Here is a 16516-nt window from a genome sequence, read left to right on the forward strand (position 1 = left end):
TAGAGTAATGAAAATAAAAACAAAACCAAACTAATGAGACATAATTAAACTTAAAAGCTTTTGCACAGCAAAGGAAACCATATGCAAAAAGAAAAGACAACCCTTGGAATGGGAGAAAATATTTGCAAACGAAGCAACTGACAAGGGATTAATTTCCAAAATATACAAGCAACTCATGCAGCTCAATATCAAAAAAAAACCAAACAACGCAATCAAAATATGGGCAGAAGTCCTAAATAGACATTTCTCCAAAGAAAGCATACAGATGGCCAACAAAAACACATGGAAAGATGCTCAACATCACTAATTATTAGAGAGATGCAAATCAAAACTGCAATGAGGTATCACCTCACAGCACTCAGAATGGCCATCATCTGAAAATCTACAAACAATAGATGCCAGAGAGGGTGTGGAGAAAAGGGAACCCTCTTGCACTGTTGGTGGGAATGTAAATTGATACAGCCACTATGGAGAACAGTATGGAGTTTCCTTAAAAAATTAGAATAGAATACCATATGACCCAGCAATACCATATGACCCAGCAATCCCACTCCTGGGCATGTACCCAGAGAATACCATAATTCCAAAAAGATACATGCACCCAATGTTCATTGGAGCACTATTTACAATAGCCAGGATATGAAAGCAACCTAAATGTCCATCAACAGAGGAATGGATAAAGAAGATGTGGTACATATATACAATGGAATATTACCCAGCTATAAAAAAGAACAAAATAATGCCATTTGCACCAACATGGAAAGACCTAGAGACTGTCACACAGAGTGAAGTAAGTCAGTAAGAGAACAACAAATATTGTATAATATCGCTTATATGTGGATCTAGAAAAATAGTACAGATGAACTTATTTGAAAAGCAGAAATAGAGACACAGATGTAGAGAACAAACTTATGGTTACCAAGGGGGTAAGGCGAGGGGGCTGGGATGAATTGGGAGATTGGGATTGACATATGTACACTACTATGTATAAAATAGATAACTAATGAGAACCTACTGTATAGCACAGGGCACTCTACTCAGTGCTCTGTGGTGACCTAAATGGGAAGGAAATCTAAAAAAGAGGAGATATATGTATATGTATAACTGATTCACTTTGCTGTATAGCAGAAACTAACACAACATTTTAAAGCAACTATACTCCAATAAAAATATTAAAAAAACAAGCTTATGTTATTTATTTTAACATATAATGGCATTATTATTGCTATTATGAAAATATTTATAAATACATATATTTTTTAAATTTCTGTTTTAATTGCTAATATGTTAAATATTGATAGATATAACCCACATAAACAGAAGCTCTTTGGCATCCTCAATAATTTCTAAGAGTAAAGACCTTTTGAGACCAAAGTGTTTGAGAACCCGTGGGCTAGGTTCCTCTGGTTCCCTATGTCAATGTGGGGTTATCTTTCTCTACTTCTTATTATGTCATAGTTTTGGGGAGAAAATTTCACACCTACACATAGGTAGAGATAATACTATATTAAACCTCTATATTCTCATACCTAACTTCAACAATTATGAACACTTTACCAATCTTGTTTGAACTATTTCTTCTTCCCATGAACATTTTATTTTGCTTAAATGTTTTAAAAACAAATCTCAGACATCATGGCATTGCCAGGAAAAACTTCAGTATGTATATATAACTGATAAAATGTATATGTATACATAATTACATACATCATATGCATACGCCTATGTATAATCACTATGCCATTATCACACATAACCAAATTAATAATATTCCCTTAATGTTACCCAACCTCTAGTCTGTAATAAAATATCCCCAACTGTTTCTGACATATATGATTATAGATTATAATTGTTTTGTCAAATTAGAATCTAGTTAAGGTCTTCTTACTGTTATGGGTTATGTGTCTTTCTAAACTCTGTGTGATGTAACCTTTCATATTATTGCTATGTTGGAGAAAGCCATTCTCTTGTCCAATAGAATGTTTCAGTTTCCACATCTGGCTGATGGTTTCATTTGATGTTATTAACTTTTCCTCTATTCCCTGTAAGCTAGATATGAGGGTGTGATTAGATTCAGATACATTATTTGGCAGGAATACTTCTATGGATACTTTCAACTTCCTTTTGAAGTACCTCTCAAAGCACAAAGTGTCTTTTTCCATTTTTAATGAATGTTAAAGTTAACCAGTGGGTACAGGTGGGGTCAGCCTGATTTCTCCAATATCAAGTTCTTCATTAACATTTCACTTAATGGCTTTAGAATCCATTTAATAATGGTTTGTTGGATTTATTATTCCACTTTGGTTGTTTTCAAATTCGGTCATTCTTTCTGCATTTTTTTTAAAAGCTGAACGTTTTCTATAAAGAACAATTTTTCCCCATTTACTGTTGATTACTTTGAAATTATAGGATTATAGGATTATAGGAGGAATGCTTGGCCATTTTCCTTTACTTTCTATTTCAAAGTAATGTGTTGGTGCTCTAGTAGCCAGCACTGTGGGCCAATGAGGGGTTTTTTTTTGTCATTAAAAATACGAAACTTTATATAAAATGTGTGTTAATTACTTGCAGTCAATGTTCTTTCTGATGATCAAATTGCTCCAAGCGTGGCTAGTGTGAGCCCCTTTGAGTCGGCTCCTGTTAGTGTGTCATGGTCTGCAAGTCATTTGAAAATTTGCTTTGTTTCTGGTAAAAAAGATGTCTCAGGCTCATCTTGTATATTTCTTATATATATGGAAATAGTCATTTCTGCAAGGAGATTGGTTCCTTCCCATAGGAAATAGTATTCAAAGCTATAATCTATGTCCAATCCCACTTCACTTTTAATTTCGCATATTAATCTAAACAAATAAAATTAGTAATTAATATCTGTTAAGAAAATCCCACCATATATTTTGCAGTGTAAATATTGTGTACATATTTTGCTTACTGGTGGGATTTAGAAGAAGGCATGTGATTGTTTAATGTTCATTTTTCCTCCATGCACTGTCATTATTAAGAATTGATCACACAGAGCATAAGCTAACACAACATTGTAAAGCAATACTCCAATAAAGATGTTTAAAAAAGTTGATCATAAATTCAATTTATATGATGCCTTTCAGTTGCCTAAGACAAACTGATTTTATTCCTTAATACCCCCCCCCCAAAAAAAACCGGAAAGGATCAATTATGTTAAAAAGTTGGTCCCTAGATTTATAATACAATATTAATGATATAACCAGACACAAATCTTGCTCTCCTTATAGATTTTTTCAGATTTAAATCTGTGAGTGCCTCAACAATTTGGAATTCCTAAGGACAACAAAGATGAATAAAATGGGCTCTTGAAATTTTCAGATTTTGAACCCTTAATGTTTAGTTTAGATTTTCCGTTTGATCAAAGTACTCAGATAATTTATAAACTCCATTTCACTTTTGTTAGGTTAGGAGAGATGTACAGTCCAGTGCTTAACCATTTTGATAAACACTTTTAAAAACTGACAATTTTCAACCTCCTTTCAAATGAAATATTACCCACAGGCCCAATACTGGCAAAGATATAAAAATAAAACATGGGGGCTTCCCTGGTGGCACAGTGGTTGAGAATCTGCCTGCCAATGCAGGGGACACGGGTTCGAGCCCTGGTCTGGGAAGATCCCACATGCCGCAGAGCAACTAGGCCCGTGAGCCACAACTACTGAGCCTGCGCGTCTGGAGCCTGTGCTCCGCAGCAAGAGAGGCTGCGATGGTGAGAGGCCCGCGCACCGCGATGAAGAGTGGCCCCCGCTCGCCGCAACTAGAGAAAGCCCTAGCACAGAAATGAAGACCCAACACAGCCAAAAATAAATTAAAAAAAAAAAAAAAAAAAAAAAAGACAACAGAACTGGGGTATTTATACACTAAATTCAAAAAAAATAAATAATAAAACATGCCCAACTGCTCTGTTTAAAGCAGAGATAGGCAAGGAAAAAGGGTGAGACTGAAGCCCTGAATGTAGTTTCAAATAAATTGATTTTTTTCAGTTACTCTCAAAGTGTGCTATGCAGACGTAAAGCATCAGCCTCACGTTCTCCAGCCCCACCCAGTAGGAGCTGAGTCAGACACCAGGGAGTGGAGAGCTTGCAGTAGCTGTTGTGACAAATCCTGATGCATGCTAAAGTTTGAGAACCACTGACATAGAGAACCACTGACTCCATGTTTTTCAAGGTGCACTTCCCCATATCCGCTCCTTGTATCTTTGTAACAGTTCGGGGTTGGGGGGGCAGTTTCTAAACCTGCTTTATAGTTAAGAAACCTGAGAGACCCAAGCCCAGTGATAACCAAGCTTCTGGACTTCTCACCTTTGAATTGGACACATTTTTACAATATCATGCGGCCACATGGTAAGTCTCCTCTGTCATGGATATTCTGTATTTCAAATGCTGGGACATATTTTAAAGTGATACTTGGCAACCATTAATGCAAGGAGAACAAGAAATCCTTCTCCTGTGAAACTTCTTATAAAACAGGAGTAATCTGAAGGCAGAAGTGACACTTACCTTACGGGGCTGTAGGAGCATCATATGAAGTCAAGCCTGGACTCTCTAGCAAGAGACAACAGTGTGCTGGGTGCATGTACGGATTTAGCTACTCCTATAAACCCACTTCTTATAAAGTAATCACCTATTCAGGGAATTGGTCACAGTGTAAGATGCCTCTATATTTAGTGACTTTCATTCTTGAGATACCTTGGGCTATAAGAATCATTTCAGTTGCTCCTTGTAAGACATGCAAGAACCTGAGTTTAAAGATAAGAGTATATTTCCTCCTCCCAAGAGACAAACCCCTTGATTATTTGTTCAGGTCTCCTCAGCAGCTGGAGTACCAGCTGCCACAGCAGACAGCTGCAGCGTGAAGGGCCTCGTGTGCAGTGAGAGGGAGATTTGGTACCCAAGGAAATGAAAAAAAATATCAGAACTGTTATCTTCTGTACTTACAATAGAAGTACTGCAGGGCAGATAACAGCATTGGAAGTTTTTTTTTTAACTTATCTTGTGTTGCATCTTCTGAACAAAACCAAGGTGTAGACAACTGAGGCTTGTTCTAATAACAAAATTGTTGCCTGAAATGAAATTTTTGACATACCACTCATTCTCTGTAGCCAAATCATTTTTCTTTTCATATAAAACATGTTTGGAGAACACTTTAATGAATGTTTTGCACTTAGTCATCCACTTTATTTTCTTTGCTAAGAGGTCCTTCAGTCGCCACTAAAGAACAAATCTCTCCTGGGAGGTATATTTCCTGGCATGTTATTAGCAAAATGTCTTCCTAGCTAGTTAAGAAGAAACTGACAATGATTGGGAACAAACATGACTTTTCCTCTGCAATTAAAACGAGTGAATGAGAAATTTTGTGATTGCTTGTTTTGATACTGTAGCTGCAATTTTGAGTTAAAGTGTTCTAAGGGCATGGCCTGATAGATCTCACAAAGGGCAAATACTTACTTAACAATTAATTGATGGAGAAAAGCCATTCCGGGTTAAGGCCATGGCCCTTGAGTTTGAGGTGAATGCCGAGAGACACAATTTAGGGGAGAAGGGAGTGACCCTGGGCTTAGTCCAGATAAATCAGGGTTGCATGTGTGCCGTAATTTCCCTTGAGCAAGACACTCTGCCTACCTCATCCTGAACCTCACTAACCTAACACTTGAACCTTTCATCCCATAGTTAGAAGTAATAATTCACATGAGCTACCCTTGAGGAGAGTAACACTTTGCTTATTTTTAACACTAAGATCAATATCAGCTTCTTTTCTGAGAGCAAATTTTGGAAACTAGGTGGAAAAGGAAACTCTAAGGGCAGTGGTGGCAAAGGGATAATATCTCCACTAAAGTAAAGTCTCTGAGGTCAAGGCCACACCTGCCTTGCTCACCGCAGAACTCTGGTGACCAGCGTGATGTCTGCAGCAGCTGATTTGTTGTTTGAATAAAGGCACCTATGAAGGGTGAAGGCTGAGAAATGTCATTGAGAGTGCAAAGGGATTTCCAGGTGCCCCCAAACAAACCTGATATCACAGTGTCTGCAATTGAAGCTGATGTTTCACTTAGTAGCTTTTAGGCAGCTGTTCCCTCTGGGTTTTTAAAAGTAGCTACAAACATTGCTAGAAAAGCCATCTGAGGTACTGAAGCAGTATTTCTCAAACTACCTGTGGTGAAGGACCAGTTTTATTTGGTTTTTTATTCGCATTCAGTTGCAGGCCAATACTTTAGTAAAATATAGTAAAAATGAATTAATAGAGCAAGTGAAAAGGCAAAAGAGGACACACAAAATACAAGGCCATTTGAAGAATTATTGTTACCGAATCCAAGTTCGCACTTGTCGCTGCACGACAGGCCAATAAATCAAAACATGAGGCATTGGGGCAAGGAATAGTGCTCTTTGTTGCAAACTTCTTGTTGCCAGCTAGACCCCGGCAGGCATGTGATAATCCTCTGTTCTTACAGCTGTCCGTGTAGGTCTGGTCACGATGTTCCTGCAAATCTCCAACAAGACAGATGTTATTTTCTGTTCTGCAACTTTATCTCTGTAAGAATGTAAAAGTGTTATACATTTAAAGGTCAAACCTGGGAGGCAGAGCCTTGAGAATGGGCTATCATGTATATTTCAGGCAATAGGCAACATTCCTTTACAAAGGTGCAGAGCCAGCCTGGCTAAGCACAGGCAACAGAGCACAGAGGTTAGGGGTAAAGGAATAGATCCAATATGGAGTCAGGTTTGTTCTCTGTTACATTTTGAGTTTCCACAACCTAAAATTACTCTGTAAGATGACTATAAGAATGGCTCCAAGCATTCCCTCCTTTGTTGCAACCCGGTAACAAGAGCTTCCTGGAAGGCACAGTTGCACAGCACACATTGAGTTGTGCTGCCCAAACACTTGGCCCCAGTATCCTTTATTTGAAGGTTGGGAGTGGAATGATTTGGGCACTTTCTAGAGATTAGCTATTCCAGTAAAGAACTGCAGGGTTAGTAGTGATTTAATGTGTCATAGCTCTGAGTGCCAACCCTGCCTTCTGAAATATAGGTAGAAAGAATTAAAGATGCAATCATCTTTCAACAGAATTACTTGCTGTAAAATAATGTCCAGTAAACTTCAGACTAAACTGATAAGAAACAAAGACAATTGCTTTGCTCTTCTATTCTCCCTATGCTCCTCCAAGGGCACTGGCTACAGTTAGAGTGAGGGGGAGTACAGGTAAACCAAGGACTTGCTTACTACATGCGTACTTTATTTACTTCCCTTAGAATGTAGGTTCTATAAAGTCAAATGCATTGATTCTTCTTAATCAGACTTGCCAGGAGTTTTATAGTAATAGATTTTTCAACCCACTGAAAAATTGCAGGGGGAGAGTAAACTAACTTGTTTCTATTTATTTATATTTTAATAACTAATTTAAATCATAATTATTTCCTTACTGTGATGATATGGATAAAATTTATTGCTGATTATAGGTCTAATTCCTAGAATTTAAAACTTTGTTCATTGAAAGCATTTAGTATTTAATTTTTTCCATATATAATTTTGTTACACTCAAGAGATTTGATATATTGTACTTTTATTTCAGACCTACATATTTTTAAATTTCTTTCTGATATCCACCTTAGGTTATATATTATTTTAAAGTGAATTTTTACATTCCAAATATTATATTTTAATCAACATTTTGTTTTGAGTTCTAACTTCAATGAATTCTAGTCAGTGAACATGGGACCTATGATATTGATTTTCAAAAAAATGTGGTGAAGATTTCCTTTGTGGTCTAAAAAATATATAGTGCAGATTGCATATCACATATTTCTTTTTTATTAATATATGTCTGTGAGTTTCTGTAAATAGCTTTTCCTTTGAATTATAGCTTGCCCAATGCAACTAACTTTTGGTTAGTACTTGGGCAATATAATTAATTCCACTCCTTTTTCTCATCAGCTCTATATATTTTAATTTTAGTTGCATTATTTATAATCTAAAAGTTATATTTAAAAATATTTTTATATTTAAAAAGTTATATATAATCTGAGAGTCTTCTGCTAACAAATATGATATTTTACATAATATATATGTTTTTGGCAAAACTTTAATTCATGCTATACATTTCACATCCTCCTGAACAAGACAAAAAGGAAATTTGGCTTAGTAGCAGGAAGGTGACACTTGGGAAACAGGCCAGATATGATCTTGCTTCCTCTGAAACAGGATAATAAAGGGGAAGAGAAAAAAAGAATAGGAAAAAGGGAGAAGAAAATTCTGGAGAGTATAGACAACCTGAAATGGCTTTGGGGTTAGAAGGAAAAAAATGGAGGTCTGTGACAGCTGACTAGATCACTATACATATTATTGGTAGGAAGTAAATACATGTGATATCCACTCAGTTAGGGAATTCTGTGTTTAATTGTCTTATTAGTCATTGTTTGTAATCACAGATCTCCATGTATCAAAGGTAAACCTTCTTTAATACCATAACCAGAAGACTGTTTTTGCTGTGCTGAAGACACTTCATTAAAGGGGTAATTGTAAGAAACAAAGGGAAATGTTTGATGCCCCTAAAACGTAGTCTTTGGAGACAAGAAATTCCATGTCCCTAAACTGATGGCAGAGGAGAAAAACTACTTGGCAAGGATAATGGGGAAGCTTTTTAATAAGTGTGGCTACAGATCTCCTGAATCAAGAAAAACATGCTCACTGGATCCAGGTGAGTCAGAATCCTTTGGGAACCTGAACGCATTAAAGAGAGTCTGAAAATACCTCAATTCATATCCTCTGTTTCATTTTCCAAATGCCACTTAGAAAGCAGAAATAACATCTGAGTGGCTTTCTGTTTCAAAGCAGCAGTCTGGAAGGATTGTCTACTTCTGCTGGAAAATGAGATGTCACTTCCATTTTTCCTTCATTTCTTAGAGACAGGAAGAAGAGAAAGATAGATATCAGGGACAACAGACAGTGGTGGTTTTTGTTGGTTTTTAGGGAGAAAGATGGAAGTATGAAGCAAGATGAGGAACCAAGAAAATACATCTCCATTGGAGAGGAAAATTTTGGCGTTGGCGTTACCGAACCAAACTTGTGTCCAGTCACCTGCACGCAGTGAAGCCAGTCTACTGATACGGGGTGTGGTGAATGAAAGTGCAGTATTTATAGCAAGTTGCCAAGCAAGGAGAATGGGTAGCTCATGCTCAAAAGACCCAAACACCTGGATGACTTTCAGGGAAGGGGTTTTATAGGCAGTGTGAGGGAGGGGGCTGCAGGGTGCATGATCAGCTCATGCACAATTCTTGGATTGGTTGGCATCAAGGTGAAATGTCAAGCATCATCAACATTCTGCTTTCAACCAGTCTAGGGTCTATGCTCTTGCGGTCAGCAGTTTTTATCTGGTGGGGCCTGCTTCCTGTAAAAACAACTTAGGAATGTGTGCCAGGCCTTTATCTATCTCTTTCATTGAACTGTGAGTTCGGTGATCCTGCTATGTGGTGGATTTATAGTCTAAATTGTTACCAGTTCCTCAGCCCAACAGCTGTTCTTTATTTCTACATCTTCAGGTTTCCTAATCATTAACTGTTGAGTCAGCCTTTTGAGACTCAAGGGACACCAGGGAGACTACAGCAAAAGCCTTTTACTTCAAAGGACAGGGACACAGGGGCTGGTATATGGTTTCAATCCCCCCTTTCCTTTGATACCTCTCAATCTTGGTGGGGACAGGTTCAGGAAAAGAAAGGGAATAAAGTTTTGGATAGTGAGGTTAATCATAAACTCAGCAGAGGAACTCAGTTTTAGGGGGACTCGGTTTCAGTGGTGTCAGTGTGTGTAATTTACCATGTCCAACTTTTCCTTGCTCTGACTTTGTCACTGATTCTTCTCCATTCCAGGTTTCCCCAAAGACTATGAAATAGGGGCAGGCTAAAATTTTTCTTTATTTTAAAAATCTCCTAGGGTCCTTTTTGTGCTGTCCTTTACACTTCAGGGATACTGTTAAATTAGGAACCCAAATGCTGAACATCTTTACGGAATGAAGTGTTTCCAAGGATTCATATTCTTCCATACCTTGAGCCTGCTAATGTAGATTACTATATAGTAATGTACCTATCCAGAGAGGTTAACAGGAAGATGTGCCTTTTTATTTCAGAAATATTATTATTTCTTGTTTGCAAAAACAATAGTAAAATTTGTCCCAGTTCATATTAAGAAGGAAAAAAAAAAGAGATTTATTGATATTTATCTCCTACTATTAAACCCGTTTTTAAGAAACTGGTTTCCTTCCAAGACAATTGTCTAAAATGTATAGATTGGGGACTTTTCTTCAATCTTCATTCAAATTGAGTAACAAGACCAGTAGATGACAGAAAAAAAATACAAATGATATATTTCAAATTTCACAAGAATTCTGGTTTAGTTCCACATAAAAATTAAGGAAATTGTTTAGATCACACTCATATGCAGTACATCTAACCAGTTAAATATGCCATAATTACAGCTTTAGAGGTTCAGTGGTGTCCCAGGAGAAAAGAGATATAAACAAAGTAAAGTTTTAAAAGAGCTCTGTCATGAGTCCAAAATAGCTTAAGGTATTTTTTAAATCATGTGTGTTATCAAACATTTTATTATCCTACCCTTCATCAAATAAAATCTTCTGCAAAGTGTAATTAATGAAAAATTATAAGTGGATTGGTATTTGTATTCACTTATTTTCTAAGTTCAATTTCAGGAGAATTACTTCTTTTAGATAAATTGTGGTATCAGCAAGAATGATTTAATCAGTCCAGCCATTTAAAAATGCATGGTTATGGATGATAATTTCAGAATCTTATTAGTTACATAGTTACATTCTACATTTTGGGGGAAGAGGGGTGAATAAAATTAGGAAAATACTGATTTACCCAGGTTTTTTTTTCACAAGTGGAAAAAAAATTAAAATAGGATACCTTACTATCTCAGGGTATAATTTACACAAAGTGACCTAAGATCAAATTTTTCTTTCAAAATTTACTTGCAGATTGACAAAGGAGCAAAAGCAAAACAATGGAACTAAGACAGTCTTTTCAACAAATGGTGCTGAAGCAACTGGACATCTACATGCCAAAGTATGAATCTAGACACAGACCTTACACCCTTCACAAATATTAACTCAAGATGGATCGCAGATCTAAATGTAAAACACAAAATTAAAAAAAAACTTCTAAAAGATAACATAGGAGAAAAATGAGATGACCTTGGACATGCCTTTTTAGATATAACACCAAAAGCACAATCTATGAAAGAAATAATTGGTAAGTTGAACTTTATTAAAATTAAAAATTTCCACTCTGTAAAAGACAATGTCAATAGAATTAGAACACAAGCCACAGACTGGGAGAAAATATTTGCAAAATACACATCTGAAAGAGGACTGTTATCCAAAATACACAAAGAACTCTTAAAACTTAATAATAAGGAAATAAATAACTCAATTAAAAAATGGGCCAAACCTCTAGAATTTGTAGTTTAATTATATGGTGGAATTACTCAATTAAAAAATAAACTTCATGCCTCTCACCTCTCAAGAAAAACAAAGCAAAACAAAAAAAAGATGGGCCAAAGACTTTGACACCTCACAAAGGAGACATACAAATGACAAATAACATATAAAAAGATGTCCCACATCATATGTCATCAGAAAAAATGCAAAATTAGACACCAATGGGATATCACCACACACCTATTAGAATGGCCTAAACAGAAGACAGACAGCCCCAAGTGCTGGCGAGGATGTGAGATAACAGGAACTCTCATTCATCACTGGTGACAATGGGAAATGGTAGAGCCATTTTGGAAGAGCTCGGAGATTTCGTACAGAACTAATCATACTCTTACCATGTAACACAACAGCAATTGTACACCTTGGTATTTACCCAGAGGAATTGAAAACTTATGGCCGCTCTAAACCTGCACTAGGATATTTATAGCAGCTTTATTCATAATTGCCAAAACTTAAAAACACCTGCGATGTCCTCAGTAGGTGAGTGGGTAGATAAACTGTGGTACATTAAGACAATGGAATATTATTCTGCACTACAGAATATGAGCTATCAAGTCAAGAAAACACATAGAGGAATCTTAAATAAATATTACTAAGTGAAAAGAGTTAATCTGAAAAGTCTACGTACTGTATGATATCAACTATATGACATTCTGGAGAAAACAAAACTGTGGAGACAGTAAAAATGTCAGTGGTTGCCAGGGGGTGGGGTGTGGGCAGGAATGAGTAGGCAGAGCACAGAGGGTTTTTAGGGCAGGGAAGATACTCTGTGTGATACCATAGCCATGCATACATGTCATTATACATTTTTCTAAACTGTTAGAATGTACAACACCAAGAGTGAATCCTAATGTAAACTATGGTTTTTAGGTGATTATCATGTGTCAATATAGGCTGGTCAACTGTAATATACATTCATCAAAGGTAATACCACTTTGGTGAAGGTTGTTTATCATGGGTAAGGCTTCGCATGAGTAGGGGTGGGGGCTATATGGGAACTCTCTGTACTTTCCTTTTAGTTTTGCTGTGAATCTTAAACTGCTCTAAACAAATCTTAATAAAAAATTGAATCATGCATATAGATTTCCTTAGTCTGTCAACTCAGACTAAGAAACAATGACACCCCAAAAGCAATAAACACACCTAGTTTCTAAGGAAGAGATCCTGGTTTCTAGCATTATTCTGCCAAAAAAAAAAAAAAAATCAGAAAATTGGCTTAGAAAAGTGGATGATTCTGGGACTGGAGCAAGAAAATATAAGATGGACCTGGAGCATCTTGTACCGCCAGAAAGTACAGAATGCTAAAAAATAGAAACCCACAATAATGGGTATATCAGAGGTACATAGGAGCCAACTGAAATAGCTCCCAATGGTGGAACAATTTGAGGAAAAGATAATTGAACAAAAGAATAACCCAAGGTATAAAATAAATATCCGTAATCCCATACTTATATGTATAAATTATTGAGTAAATAAATAACTGGGAGAGAATAGACAAGTCTCCTGTGCAGAAGAATTCTAAATAATCTATGTTGACACTCTATGCTCAAGGAGGGGGAGTGTAAATCCCCGCTTCTTAAATAATTGTCTTTCAAAGAGTATGCTATGGGAAGAGGGGAAAAACTCTATAGAAAGGGGGCAAAAGAGTAACCGACAGTGGAGAAATCTGACCTGTAGTACTTCAGCCTGGAGATCATGAATTACAATGGTAATTCATGTTGATACGATATGGTGTGGAGAGATTAAAAAGATACTTCATCTCTCAATCTTCCTCCCTAAAACCAACAATCTGAGTCTAAATATGAGAAAAACATTAAACCCATTCTAATAGAGGAGCATCCTAAAAACATCCAACCAATACTCCTCAAAGTCATCAAAACCAAATAAAGTCTGAGAATATATAATAAAAGGGAAAGCCTCTTTTATGACAATAAAAATACGATAAAATACTTAGAAGTACATTTAACATAAAACACCTGAACAGGGCTTCCCTGGTGGTGCAGTGGTTACGAATCCACCTGCCAATTCAGGGGGCATGGGATCGAGCCCTGGTCCTGGAGAATCGCACATGCCACGGAGCAACTAAGCCCGTGCGCCACAATTACTGAGCCTGCGCTCTAGAGCCCACAAGCCACAACTACTGAGCCTGTGTGCTGCAACCACTGAAGCCCCTGCGCCTAGAGCCTGTGCTCCGCAACAAGAGAAGCCACTGCAATGAGAAACCAGCATACCGCAACAAAGAGTAGCCCCTGCTCGCCGCAACTAAAGAAAGCCCATGTGCAGCAACGAAGACCCAATGCAGCCCAAAATAAAATAAGTAAAATAAATAAATTTATTTAAAAAAAAACCTGAACATATGTGAAAGATATAAAATGCCCTGAAATTTCACAAAAGTAGAATTGAACAAAAGTAGCTCTTTAGAACATTTCAACAGCATCAAGATATAAATTCTCCCTAAGTTAATTTATAAACAATGTGATACAAATAAAAGAATCATAGAGTTTTGTCTGGAGCTAGTTGAGTTAATGGGAAAAATAAACATGTAAAGATGGCTAGGACGCCACTGAAAAGGAATAGTTATGAGGAGGAAGTAGTTTTTTACACTGTGTGAAACATACAACAAAGCCTCTATGATTAGAGTTTGTGTCGCTGGCCCATGAATAAACAAATAGATGTATGGAATAGAATAGAAAGTTCGGATATAAACCCAAGTACATATAATAAAGGAATATCTCAAATCACCGCAGCAAAGATGGGCTTTTAAGTAAATGGTGTTGGAATAATTTAATAGATATTTTGAAAAATAAAATAGACTTTTCTCAAAACATACACAGAGGAAACTCCAAATGAATCAGAGTTCTAATTGTGAAATATAAAACTGTCCAAGTATTAAAAAAAACACCTTCATGAATTCCTTTATGAATGTAGGGAAACTTTCTAAATATACATAAAAATTAATATTCAATAAAATAAGATTATTTTAGACTTTATAGAGATTTATGTTCATATGATATATATAAATATATAAATTCATATAAATATTTATAATAAATAGATTTGTTAAAATTTGCATAGGAAAAATGCACATCAGAAAGAAAATAAAAAGGCAAATGACAAACTGGAAGAAAATTTGCAGCATACATCACTGATACAAAGTAATATACTCAGTATATGAAGAAATTTTAATAAACGTGAGAAAAAAACCTAAAGAAAATGGGAAATCATATATAGACATACACACACAAACGGTATACACACACGCACATACACACAGAATCTTTAAATATTTAAATATATGCAGAGATGTTCATCTTTACTTATAAGATAAGTGAACTATTGAACAAAATTTGAAAGCTTGACAATATATCCTGTTGGCAATGCTGGAGAAGCTGTGGTCACTCTATGAAATAGTCACTCATATATTGCTCAAAGAATGTACAACTGCTATGAACGGGAATGTCTAAAAGTCAATGTATGCATTTGCCTTTTGACTCAGCAATCTCTTTTCTGGAAATTAACTCTAAAGATACACCTCCAACAAAAATGGCTTTGCTCAAGGTTATTCATTAAAGCATTATTTGTAACTGCAAAATATTATAAACCACTTAAATGCCCAAATATAGTGGAATTGTTGAATGAACAAAAGGTTCTGTTCAGCTGTGAAAAAAATTGAGTAAAAACTGATTGAAATGATTTACAAAATACATTGTAATAACCATAATATATAGGGAAATTGTTTATTCTTTATGTTCTTTATATATTTTGTAATATGTAATATATTAAAAAAAGTAAAGTGCACATTTATATATAGCATTTTTCTATTTGTGTACAAAAGAAGGAGAAATACAACGTACATGAATCTACTTTTTTTGTTTTTTAACATCTCTATTGGAGTATAATTGCTTTACAGTGTTGTGTTAGTTTCTGCTGTATAACAAAGTGAATCACTATATGCGTACATATATCCCCATATCCCTTCCCTCTTGCGTCTCCCTCCTACCCTTTTCATCCCACCCCTCTAGGGGGTCGCAAAGCACCGAGCTGATCTCCCTGTGCTACGCGGCTGCTTCCCACTAGCTATCTATTTTACATTTAGTAGTGTACATATGTCAATGCTAGTCTCTCACTTCGTCCCAGCTTACCCTTCCCCCTCCCCGTGTCCTCAAGTCCATCCTCTACGTCTGCGTCTTTATTCCTGTCCTGCCCCTAGGCTCTTCAGAACCATTTTTATTTTAGATTCCGTATATACTGTATTTGTTAACATATGGTATTTGTTTTTCTCTTTACTTGTGGATGGACCTAGAGTCGTCATACAGAGTGAATCTACTTATTGTTATAAAAAATAGCACAAAATGGATAACTAGAACCCTGCAAGATTGGTTACCTATGTTATTAGGTTAAGGAGAAAAGAAAGAGAAAACAGAGGGAGTAACACTTTTCTGAGTATGATTTTTGATTAATTTGGGAATCATGTTCATAGTCTAAGCATTCAAAATTAAATTTAAAAAGATAGAAGGAATTCTAAGATGGAATGCAAACAGGGGCCAGTAAATCCAACTATATTATAGATGAGTAACATAGCCACGTTGAATGGGTGGGGGGGTGTCTGAGAGACAGCAAGTACAAGACAGTCCTCCACTATCATTATGCTGATGAGAAGGGGAGCAAGAATGGGCTTGTAGGCTTTGAACAGCGCCTCGTTCCCTAAGCATTTTGTACCATGAGTCAGGTTCTATTTGGTTCCTAGTTTGTGCCTCAGTTTGCTTTCGTTTTGCTATCTCAGTTCCCTGACAGTGGGTGTCAGATTTGCCTCTGCTATCTGTGACTCTTCTTTTGAGTGCGCATCAAGGACTTTCCTTGGATTCATTCCACTTCTCAATTTTTTTTCAGCGTGTCATGTGTTCACTTCCGATGTCTGGGACACCTGGCTCTCAGCTGATCCAACAGGCAGAGAATTAAGGAGAACAGGTGAGGACAAGAGATTATTTCTCC

At 36.4% G+C, this 16516-nt stretch overlaps 1 long non-coding RNA gene across 3 annotated transcripts in view; it reads left to right on the forward strand.

The window, feature by feature from the left end:
• Positions 1 to 6513: 6513 nt before the first annotated feature.
• LOC309666652 overlaps positions 6514 to 16516 on the forward strand; it is a 119539-nt gene continuing 109536 nt past the window's right edge. For 2 of the 3 annotated variants that reach the window (XR_014267191.1, XR_014267192.1), the window contains exon 1: positions 6514 to 16492. This is a non-coding gene — a long non-coding RNA (uncharacterized lncRNA). The remainder of the gene's footprint in view (positions 16493 to 16516) is intronic. The other variant, XR_014267190.1, reaches the window with a different exon arrangement.

The sequence above is a fragment of the Balaenoptera physalus genome (assembly GCF_965194825.1).
Source record: "Balaenoptera physalus genome assembly, chromosome: 9".
In the NCBI taxonomy this organism is placed as follows: domain Eukaryota; kingdom Metazoa; phylum Chordata; class Mammalia; order Artiodactyla; family Balaenopteridae; genus Balaenoptera; species Balaenoptera physalus.